The sequence below is a fragment of the Bubalus bubalis genome, chromosome 14, assembly GCF_019923935.1.
Source record: "Bubalus bubalis isolate 160015118507 breed Murrah chromosome 14, NDDB_SH_1, whole genome shotgun sequence".
NCBI lineage: Eukaryota > Metazoa > Chordata > Mammalia > Artiodactyla > Bovidae > Bubalus > Bubalus bubalis.
The window spans coordinates 48350583-48360444 of record NC_059170.1 but is presented as its reverse complement, the minus strand read 5'-3'; the positions used below and the strand labels follow the sequence as shown (position 1 = coordinate 48360444).

The window sequence follows — 9862 nt, the reverse complement described above, 5'->3', positions numbered from 1 at the left end:
AGTTACCTAATAAATGTTTACTTTTCCAGTTATGAATCTTTGCTTTTGCAACTTAATTAAAAATGAAAATTTAATTAGAATAGAGTTTTCTAGTTTTAATAAAGGGCTTTAAAGCCTACTGGATTTTTTTTTTTTTTTGGACATTTTTGAAAAATTCTGGGAAATAATAAGATTTTAAAAGTGTGCAGATATAATACAATTTTTAATATCAAATCTCAAAATTCCAAAAGCATAATTAGGATAGTGAAAAATTCTCTTTCCCATCTTCAGAAGCACTAGTTTTCTCTCCCACTGGCAACAGCTGATACAGCTGTATCTTCCAGAGATATGATACATAGACACACATATATAAATAGAGTCGTTTATATCCTTCTTAAACTATACCTGTACCTTATTTTTAAAGCCTGATAGTATATTTTACAGAGAGGGCAATGGCACCCCACTCCAGTACTCTCGCCTGGAGAATCCCATGGACGGAGGAGCCTGGTAGGCTGCAGTCCATGGGGTCGCTAAGAGTTGGACACGACTGAGCGACTTCACTTTCACTTTTCACTTTCATGCATTGGAGAAGGAAATGGCAACCCACTCCAGTGTTCTTGCCTGGAGAATCCCAGGGATAGGGGAGCCTGGTGGGCTGCCGTCTATGGGGTCGCACAGAGTCGGACACGACTGAAGCGACTTAGCAGCAGCAGCAGTATATTTTAAGAATCTCTTTTTATGCCTGTGCTGCATTGCATTGTGTGACATAGTATAACATATTTGGCCAACTGGGTATTGATGCACATTTAAGTTGTTTTATTCTTGTCTTATAAGCATATTACACTAAATAATCTCCTCTGTCCATAGAATTCTCCAGGCAAGAATACTGGAGTGGGTAGCCATTCCCTCCTCCAGGGAATCTTTCTGACCCAGGAATCAAACCTGGGTCTCCAGCATTGCAGGCAGCTTCTTTACAGTCTGAGCCACCAGGAAAGCCCAAACAATCATATATATATATAATTTGCATATTTGCAAAAATATGTGTAGGATAAATTCCTGGAATTGGAACTGCTGAGTCTTGGATTGTTTCATAGTTTTGCTAGATATTGCCAAATTGCCTTCCACATGGTCCTGTATCGGGAGGTGAGATTCCTTCCCTTCTACCTGGCAGCAGCAGTTATTGAACTTCATAGTCTTTGCCAATCTGAGAGGTAGGAAATGGCCTCTTAACATGGCTTCAATTTATGGCTGTGTTTCCTTTCATATGTTTAGGATTCATCTGTGGATCTTTTTCTGTGATGAACTGTCTCTAATATGAAAAATATTACAGGTTTGTTCTTCAGATATCTTTTTCAAATTCATTTCAGAACTGGAGCAGGAAAAGTGCAAGATGAGCCCAGAGCATCTTGTTAGTGCTAAAAGTTAAGGAAATATTTAAAAGCAAAGAGAGAGAGGAACAGGGAGGGATTAATATATCAAACAGAGAGAGGAGCCAAATTGAAAGAACTCCCAATGGCCAATGCTGGAGTAACTTGAGTGACCAAATAAATAACTATAGGATTAGATTATAGCTCAGAGAATAAAATAAATATCTATAGTGCATATTGGTATAAATAAATGATTGAATAAATAAATATACAGAGAAAAGAAGCAAACCTTACAGAAGAATTCTAAATAATCTTTTTAGATAGTCTCCCCTCTAGGAAACGGAGCTTAATTCTGAGTAGTGGCTAGTTCTAGTGACATGCTTCCAACAGAGAGAGTATGGAAGGGGGAAAAGAAGACTTTACAGCAGAGAAATCTGGTGGACCCCACCCTAGCCAGTGATGAAAATTGACCTCATCAGTGCTTAGTCGTGTTCTGTAGCCCTTGACGTGATGTGATAAGAAGAGCACCTACCTCTCTGGTTTTCTCCCAGCATCCACAACCCCAGTCTAATTGTGAGAATGTAGCCAAACCCTGGTGAAAGACATGCTACAAAATACCTGACCAGAATTCTTTAAATGTATCAACGTCATGAGAAATAGACCAGAAACTATGATAGAAAGAGAGAAAGATACAATAACTCAATTTAATATAGTGTCCTGGATTGGCTTCTGGAATAGAAAAGGATAAAATTCATAAAACCCATGAAATCTGAATAGGGCCTGTAGTTAATGCATTGATTTCTCAATTTTGATGAATGTGCTACGGATATGTCACACGTTAGTGGTAAGGACCTGGGTAAAGGGAATATGGAGATAAATACAAATTTAGTCTAAAATTGTTCTAAATAAATAAAGCTAAAAGATTAAAAAAAATCTGCTAGTCTGCATACCTCTGATAGCCACTTATACCAGAAAAGTTGAGCAAATTTGAAGTACTTGTGTGATACTGTGCTTTATAATAAGAATATATATTTGGTCTTCATCCCTGTTTCTTGGGATGTCCTAAATAACAAAAGTGAGAAAGTTGTCTGATATTCACAACAAATTCCTTTCAACCACACCTGAGTTTATGTTAATGATATGACTTCTCAAAGCATCTAAGGATGGGGCTGGTTTCTAGGGAAACCAACCATGTGATTACAGGGTTGGAACTTTCAGTTCTAGCCCGCTAGCGCACCTTACCTATGGCTTCCAGTGGGGGAGAGGGGCTGAGTCCAGGCCTCACTGGCCAATTAGTTAATCAACTATGCCTCTGTTATGAAGCCTCCAAAAGGACCCAAAAGGAGGGGCTTAGAGAGATTCCACATTGGTGAATCAGAACATATTCACGTGCTGGGGGGCTGGTACCTCCTGAACTCAAGATTCAGCCAGAAGCTCTGGTGTTCAGGACCATTCCAGACTTGGCCCTGTGGATCTCTTCATCTGACTGTTCATTCGTGTTCTGTAATACCCTTTGCAATAAACGAATATCTAGAAAGTAAACTGTTTTCTTGATTTCTGTAAGCCACTATGAGCAAATAATCAGACCAGAGGAGGGGATTGTAGGAGCCTCCAATTTGTATCCTGTTGGTAGGAAGTAAAGCAACAGCCTGAACTTGTGATTGACTGTCTTGTGGGACCAAGCCCTTACCTGTGGGATCTAATGCTGCTGTCTCCATGGAGACAGTGTCAAGATTCACTTACAATACAGGATGTTCACCCAGTGTCCACTGAGAACTGACAGACTGCTTGGTGCTGTTGGGAAAACATACACGCTCAATGGACTTTTTTATGGTAAAATAAAGATGTTGCTGTTTAGTTGTTAAGTCATGTCCAACTCTTTTGCGACCCTATGGACTGTAGCCCACCAGGCTCCTCTGTCTAGGGGATTTCCCAAGCAAGACTACTGGAGTCAGTTGCCATTTCCTCCTCCAGGGGTTCTTCCTGACCCAGGGATCAAACCTGTGTCTCCTGCATTGGTAAGCAGGTTCTTTACCACTAAGCCGCCAGGGAGGTCCAAAATAAAGAGGATTAATCTCTAAATCTGACAACACTTTTAACTGCTTTGCTCATGACAAAACCAGAAAACATGGCACAAAAGATTTTTGAGATGACTCTCCTCATTAAAAATTATTATGAATATTCTATTATTTAAAGGCCTCATCTTTATGAAATTAATCATAGTAACTAGTAAGGTAGTTAACCTAATATATCCTGATATTACTTAATTATTTATAAAATGGGGCCACATTGGTGATAATCTGGGCCATCTAACTCACCATATATTACAAGTGGGTAGATGAAAGTGAAAGTGAAAATGAAAGCCACTCAGTTGTGTCTGACTCTTTGCGACCCCACGGGCCCCTATACAGTCCATGGAATTCTCCAGGCCAGAATACTGAAGTGGGTAGCCATTCTCTTCTCCAGGGGGTCTTCCCAACCCAGGGATCAAACCCAGGTCTCCTGCATTGCAGGTGGATTCTTTACCAGCTGACCCACAAGGGAAGCCCAAGTGAACAGATATATTCTTCTCAATCCAGTTATCTGGGGCATGTAAATAGGATAAAGGACTCAAGAACAATGTAGCTTGTGTGACGGGTGGTAACTGGCCCCTGGAATTGGGGAGGAACCCATCTTTACAAAGGATGGACTTTGATCAAGATTCTAGGCTACCCTTTTTTGAAATAATTAGGAAAAAGGATAAAACAATGAAAAAAATGCCTTGGTTCATATATGTATATATATTTTTTACCATGTGAGTCTGTTTTTACAGTTTCACCTGTCATTTTTATGAGTAGAAGAACCTGAAAAGTTAAAAGAGTGCAAGGTCTGGAATCAGACTGCCAGTATCTGAATGTTTGCCTTTGCCAGCTATTATGGTTACTTTAACTTCTTTGTGCCTCAGTGGTGTCACGTGTAAAATGGATCATAACAGCACTTTCTTCAACAGGGTAGCTACTTGGTAGACCAAATAGGGTGATACCTGTAAGCTGTTGAAATAGCTCCTGATACATAAAGAGCTCAGCATATCCTGGTTACTATCATCATTCAGAGAGGTGACCACTATGATTCTTTTTATTATCATGGTGAATAAAATCAAGTCTTAGGCAACAGCAGCAGGCAGGTTTGGTGGCTATTTTGATGAAGAAACATGAGACCTCTCTAAGCAAAGATTCATTCATCAGAAAGGTCCGGAGATAAGAATTCTCAGTTCAAGGCACTGGGAGATCTGAAAATCTTTTGCAATTGATTTCAAAGTGAGCATATGCAGGCATACTTTTTTTCTCCAAATGCATCAATTCTTTGGTGCTCAGCTGTCACATCCATACATGACTACTAGAAAAACCAGTGCCCTAAACACTCCCAAATCCTTCAGGCATGGTTCAGGATGGTAGGATAACACTGATTACTCCACAAAACACATACTAACGCTTTGTGGCAGTTAGATGCTCTGGGAGCGTGTGTGTGTGTGTGTGTGTGTGTGTGTGTGTGTGTTAATGTCTAGCTCTTCCTGTCAAATTCCTGCTGCCTTTCCCCCCCACAAATGTCCGCCTATTGGTAGATCTTTTTCTTTGCCATCATCTTTCCAAACCATCCCCATTTTCACCCTCAGATGTCAGCATGTCATGTTATCACCATTTATAATTTTTTTGAAGTCCAAGATAAATGCAGAGAGTATGTGCACTGTGGCTGAACTCTCCTTCACTTTGTAGGAAAATGTCTGTGTGGCATGACTTTTTCCATCATTTAATCCAACTGTGCACTCTCAGAATATGAAAAATCAGATCCCTCGCAGGCTGACAACCGCTGGCTCCTGTCAATGGTTAAAAAATAGTCATTTCTGTGAGCCAGATGGCTGTGGCATGAGGTCCCAAACACACTAGTCTTGAGTGTGTGTGTCCCCCAAAGGCGGGCCCGACTCTGCTGGAATTTCGATTATGTTGCCGCTTTTAAGTGGGAAGAAGTTTTATGGGAATAATACGGATTCCCTTGCTGTCATTTATTTATTGTATCTGAAGCTTGCAGTAATTTGTAAGCATGTGTTTAAAATTCCAGCTAACGTTTATCTCTGTTCTTGATGCTGGCAGTCTCTGATGGTGAGTGCTAAATTGTCTGGTGACCTTTCCAATGCATAATTTAGATTTGGGAAAAACCCCAGTAACAATCTGGATTCTTCAAGCTTACAAATGAAAGGCAAACTATTTATAGACAAATAATAAAACCAATCAAAATGAGATTTTTTTCAACCAAAGAAACTTTAGAAACGCCACAGTCTAGTATCGTCTTTGACCAATTAGAAAGATGAGGTTTGAAGCATAATCTTGCTACATTTTAATATGTAGCACAAAGTTTTGCTCCAAGTAAGCATACAGTAAGTGCTTGCTGAATGAATCTTTGTGCTTAGTGAATTGCCATAAGAAAAAGTCTCCTGGTGCCTGGCAACTAGTCAGAGTTTAATAAATACTGAGTTAATACAATATGTCTATGGCAATTTGAGGGCTTCCCAGGTGGCGCTGGTGATAAAGAACTCTCCTGCCAATGCAGGAGACACAGGTTCAATCCCTGGGTCAGGAAGATCCCCTGGAGGAGGGCATGGCAACCCACTCCAGTATTCTTGCCTGGAGATTCCCATGGACAGAGGAGCCTGGAGGGCTATGGTTCATAGAGTTGCAAAGAGTCGGACACGACTGAAGTGACTTAGCATGCATGCACACGTGGCAACTCAATGTAAAAACCAATCATAATAAACAACCATCTAATCCAGAGATATAAACTTCCATGAACCAGCTGATTTCACCAATGACAATTGGAGTCATCAGTCTGCTTTTTGAACATTGCAATCATCTAGCAGAATTCTAAGCAAGAATTATTTATTGGGCAACATTGATGTTGCCCAAAAGCCTTCATACAGTTAACTGGGGAGTATACCTCTGTTCCCAGTGACTGACCTTGATTTAGGGCACTCTGAACCTTTAGAAATGATCATTTCTTTCACCATCTCCTAGAATCCTCTGCCCGCCCCTTCCTGCCAAGGCCTGAGTGCTCAGAAGGCTGTCTCCATCTCTCCTCACCTCCATTCAGTAAACGGTGGGTCATCCCCTAATTCAATAAGGTACTGCCACCTGGCCAGCTTGTCACTATAGCTACTCCAGTATATCCATGGCTCAGAATTTTACACTTTGCCTTCCCCATCTTAATGTTTTTTTTAATTAATTAATTAATTTTAACTGGAGGCTAATTACTTTACAATATTGTGGTGGGTTTTGCCATACATTGACATGAATCAGCCATGGGTGTACATGTGTCCCCCATCCCGAACCCCCCTCCTACCTCCCTCCCCATCTCATCCCTCTGGGTTGTCCCAGTGCCACTGGCTTTGAGTGCCCTGTTTCATGCATCAAACTTGGACTGGTGATCTTAATGTTTTTTTATGAAAAGATAACACTGCTTGCAAATCTGGATGGATTTTCGTGGCAGAGTTTCCAACATGAATGAGGTTGTGTAAGAAAAGTCAAGGATCCAAGATTGCATGGAAATTCCACTTGCTGACCCAGATGTGGTAATAATATTTGATATGAGCTCAAGCAAGCATTCCACGGATGTTAAAAAATCATGGGCACTTCCAGGGGGTTATTATTTCTAATTTCATTTGGGGATTTGGGGAAACTCTTGATCCTTTATAGTTTTCCTTTGACTGGTAACCCAGTTTGTTGAGTATTTGAACCTCCTCTCTCTGGTTTCTGCACACACAAATCCATGCATTTTCCTGGTTATTAACATCTCCACTAGCTAGCAGGAAAATGTAGGCACAGGTTCATTTTGTTTTGAAGGAAGCTCTTGTAAAAGATTCCAAAGAAGAAGATGCTAAAATGATTGGCAAAATTAGGGCTGGGGTTTCTGTGGCCTTAAACTAGTTATGCCTTTCCTGTGTCCTGCTAGAAAGAATAATTGTATTTAATTTGGGTTTTGGAGTTGAGAGAGTAATAAATGGCTTTGGGATGATTAAGGATTCTTTGGGGAGATTAAATTGAACATTATTTGGGCCATTGGAGAATCTGGTCCTTTATGTGTTAAAGACACTCTTCTTTGTAACTAATTACACACAAAAGATGAGCATGTGTTTTTATCTATTAAAAATTATTAGAACTTAAATTTTTTCCCTTTTTAAAAAATACTGTAACCATTTTGCAAAACAATCCTTCCCTCTTTTGTTGGGTTTTGATGATGTAGGTTAGTTTCCCCCCCAAAGAATTGTCTGGAAATGTACAATTTCTGTGATTATGCATATCCATGTTCAGTATAAAGCAGAGGTTGGAGATAGTCGGACGTCAAGGATTTTGCAGTATTTGGAAAGCCTGCGCCTTTTAAAATGTAAGAATGTTTGGAAATGCAGAGTCTACTTGGCTTGGAAAATCCAAGGACTAAATTTGTACTTAGACATCTCTCCTCCACTTTCTGCAGCGGAGCGCGTGCATATCCGCCAGAGAGCTGGGCTGGCACCAGGCTCGGTTTCCATAACCTCAGGGCAAGGTGAGGAAGCATGGCCTCTGAATCAGGCCCCAGACCGTGAAATGGAAAATCTAATCACCCCTGCCCTCAGGGGAAAAGATGCAGGGTGCACGGCATCACTGCTTGAGGGAATAGTCCTCTCCTTAGGGAAGAGTCAAAGGGTGACTTTATTTGTCTAAAATGAGTTCATAAAATCATATGTAAGGAAGATGATGTGAAAATGGATCTTTTGTTCATCTTTGCATGTATCACAGGCCCAAGCATGGACTTTTGTACCCTGTGGGTGTGCACTACATCTGGTTTTTGATTTGTATTATTAAAGATATGAAACATTGTAAAATGTCTTGTTTCTCAGATGCTACTAATAATCACAAAAAGATATGAGTTTGAAGTGATTGTCTGGCATTCAAATTTCTATTTGGGGGGGGAAGTATATCAATATTACAGTGGCTTAGTCTCATTCGAGGTCCTAGCTGCATGATATATACGTATAAATATAAAATGCATATAATATATAATATATCTGGCAGTATTGAATGTATTACTTAATCCCTGCTTGGAGACAAATGGCTTGGTGTCAGGAACTCTACTGAGAAACAATGTGGATATTTTTTTGCTTTAGTTTATAGCAGCCCTTGTCTTTGCAGGGAAAAAAAATTCTGTTATGGAATAGCTTTCTTTTATGAGCACCGGCAGGGTTTCTTGGAGAGAAGGCGATCTTAAGAGTTTTTAAGGGCTGAGGTTCCAAGAGTCTTAAGTAAGGGCCTGGAGCTTTGTCAGAGCTCACTGCTTCCTTTGCCTTGTAAAACTGCTATCTCCATCCATCTCTGTTTATTTTTCTCCTGCTTTTTAATTTGCCTAATGGACTTCAGCTGAAGACTTTCCTCAGCGTCTGAGGAAAGTCAAGTCTAATAAAGCCCTGAGGACTCAGCTGGCTGAGTTCAGCACTTTTGGATGATTTTGTCTGACTTTCATCTTTGCTGCTGCCTAGTGGATGGCTGTGGAGCACCCTGGATCCGGCCTGGAGGACCTGGAGCCTGGGAAGCTGACACTGGATGAGTCATTCTTGTCTCCCCTGGAGGGCCTCTGGTTGGCTGGTCTCTGCAGGGCAAGGTCTTCCTCTTCCGGCCCCCTCCCCCTCCCTTCCCTATTCCTCCCCTCATCCTCCTCTCCTCCCCCTCCCGCTCACCCCTTCTCCCCTCTTCTCTCTGCCCTTCCCATTTTCCCCCTTGTGGCTCAGCTGGTAAAGAATCCACATGCAACACGGGAGACCTGGGCTCAATCCCTGGGTTGGGAAGATCCCCTGGAGAAGGGAACGGCTACCCACTCCAGTATTCTGGCCAGGAGAATTCCATGGACTGCGACAGTCCATGGGGTCACAAAGAGTTGGACATGACTGAGCGACTTTCACCAAATAGTCCTCACCATTTTACTGAAGTCTTGGGCTCCTGTCAATCACCTTGTTACCATCCAGAGAATCAGGAGCACAGAGAAATGACCTATTGCCAGGAATATTGTTTTCCATAGAAGCATGAAGTCATTTTATTTCAGATTTTTCCCTCCAGATGCTTTATCATAATACACATTTCTGGGAGAACTCATTAGCTGAAATACAGGAACTGATGGATGGTACACCCTCAATTTCATTTCTGTTACTCTTTCATGCTATCTAGAGAGGAGACTCAGAAAACTGACCACCATATTTGTGATAGGGGCTTCCCAGGTGGCGCTAGGGGTAAAGAACCCACCTGCCAATGCAGGAGACAGAAGAGATATGGGTTCGATCCCTGGGTGGGGAAGATCCCCTGGAGGAGGGCATGGGAACTTACTCCAGTATTCTTGCCTGGAGAACCCCATGGACAGAGGAGCCTGGGAGGGGGCTACAGTCCATAGGGTTGCAGAGAGTCAGACACAACTGAAGTGACTTAGCACGCAAGCATATTGGTGATAAATGCTGGTAGAAAAGT

General features: G+C 41.5%; 1 long non-coding RNA gene across 1 annotated transcript in view; it reads left to right on the top strand.

Moving 5' to 3' along the window:
• The window catches only part of LOC112578822, a 126458-nt gene that overhangs the window by 99846 nt on the left and 16750 nt on the right, over positions 1 to 9862 (top strand). The gene's annotated exons all lie outside the window — the stretch shown is intronic.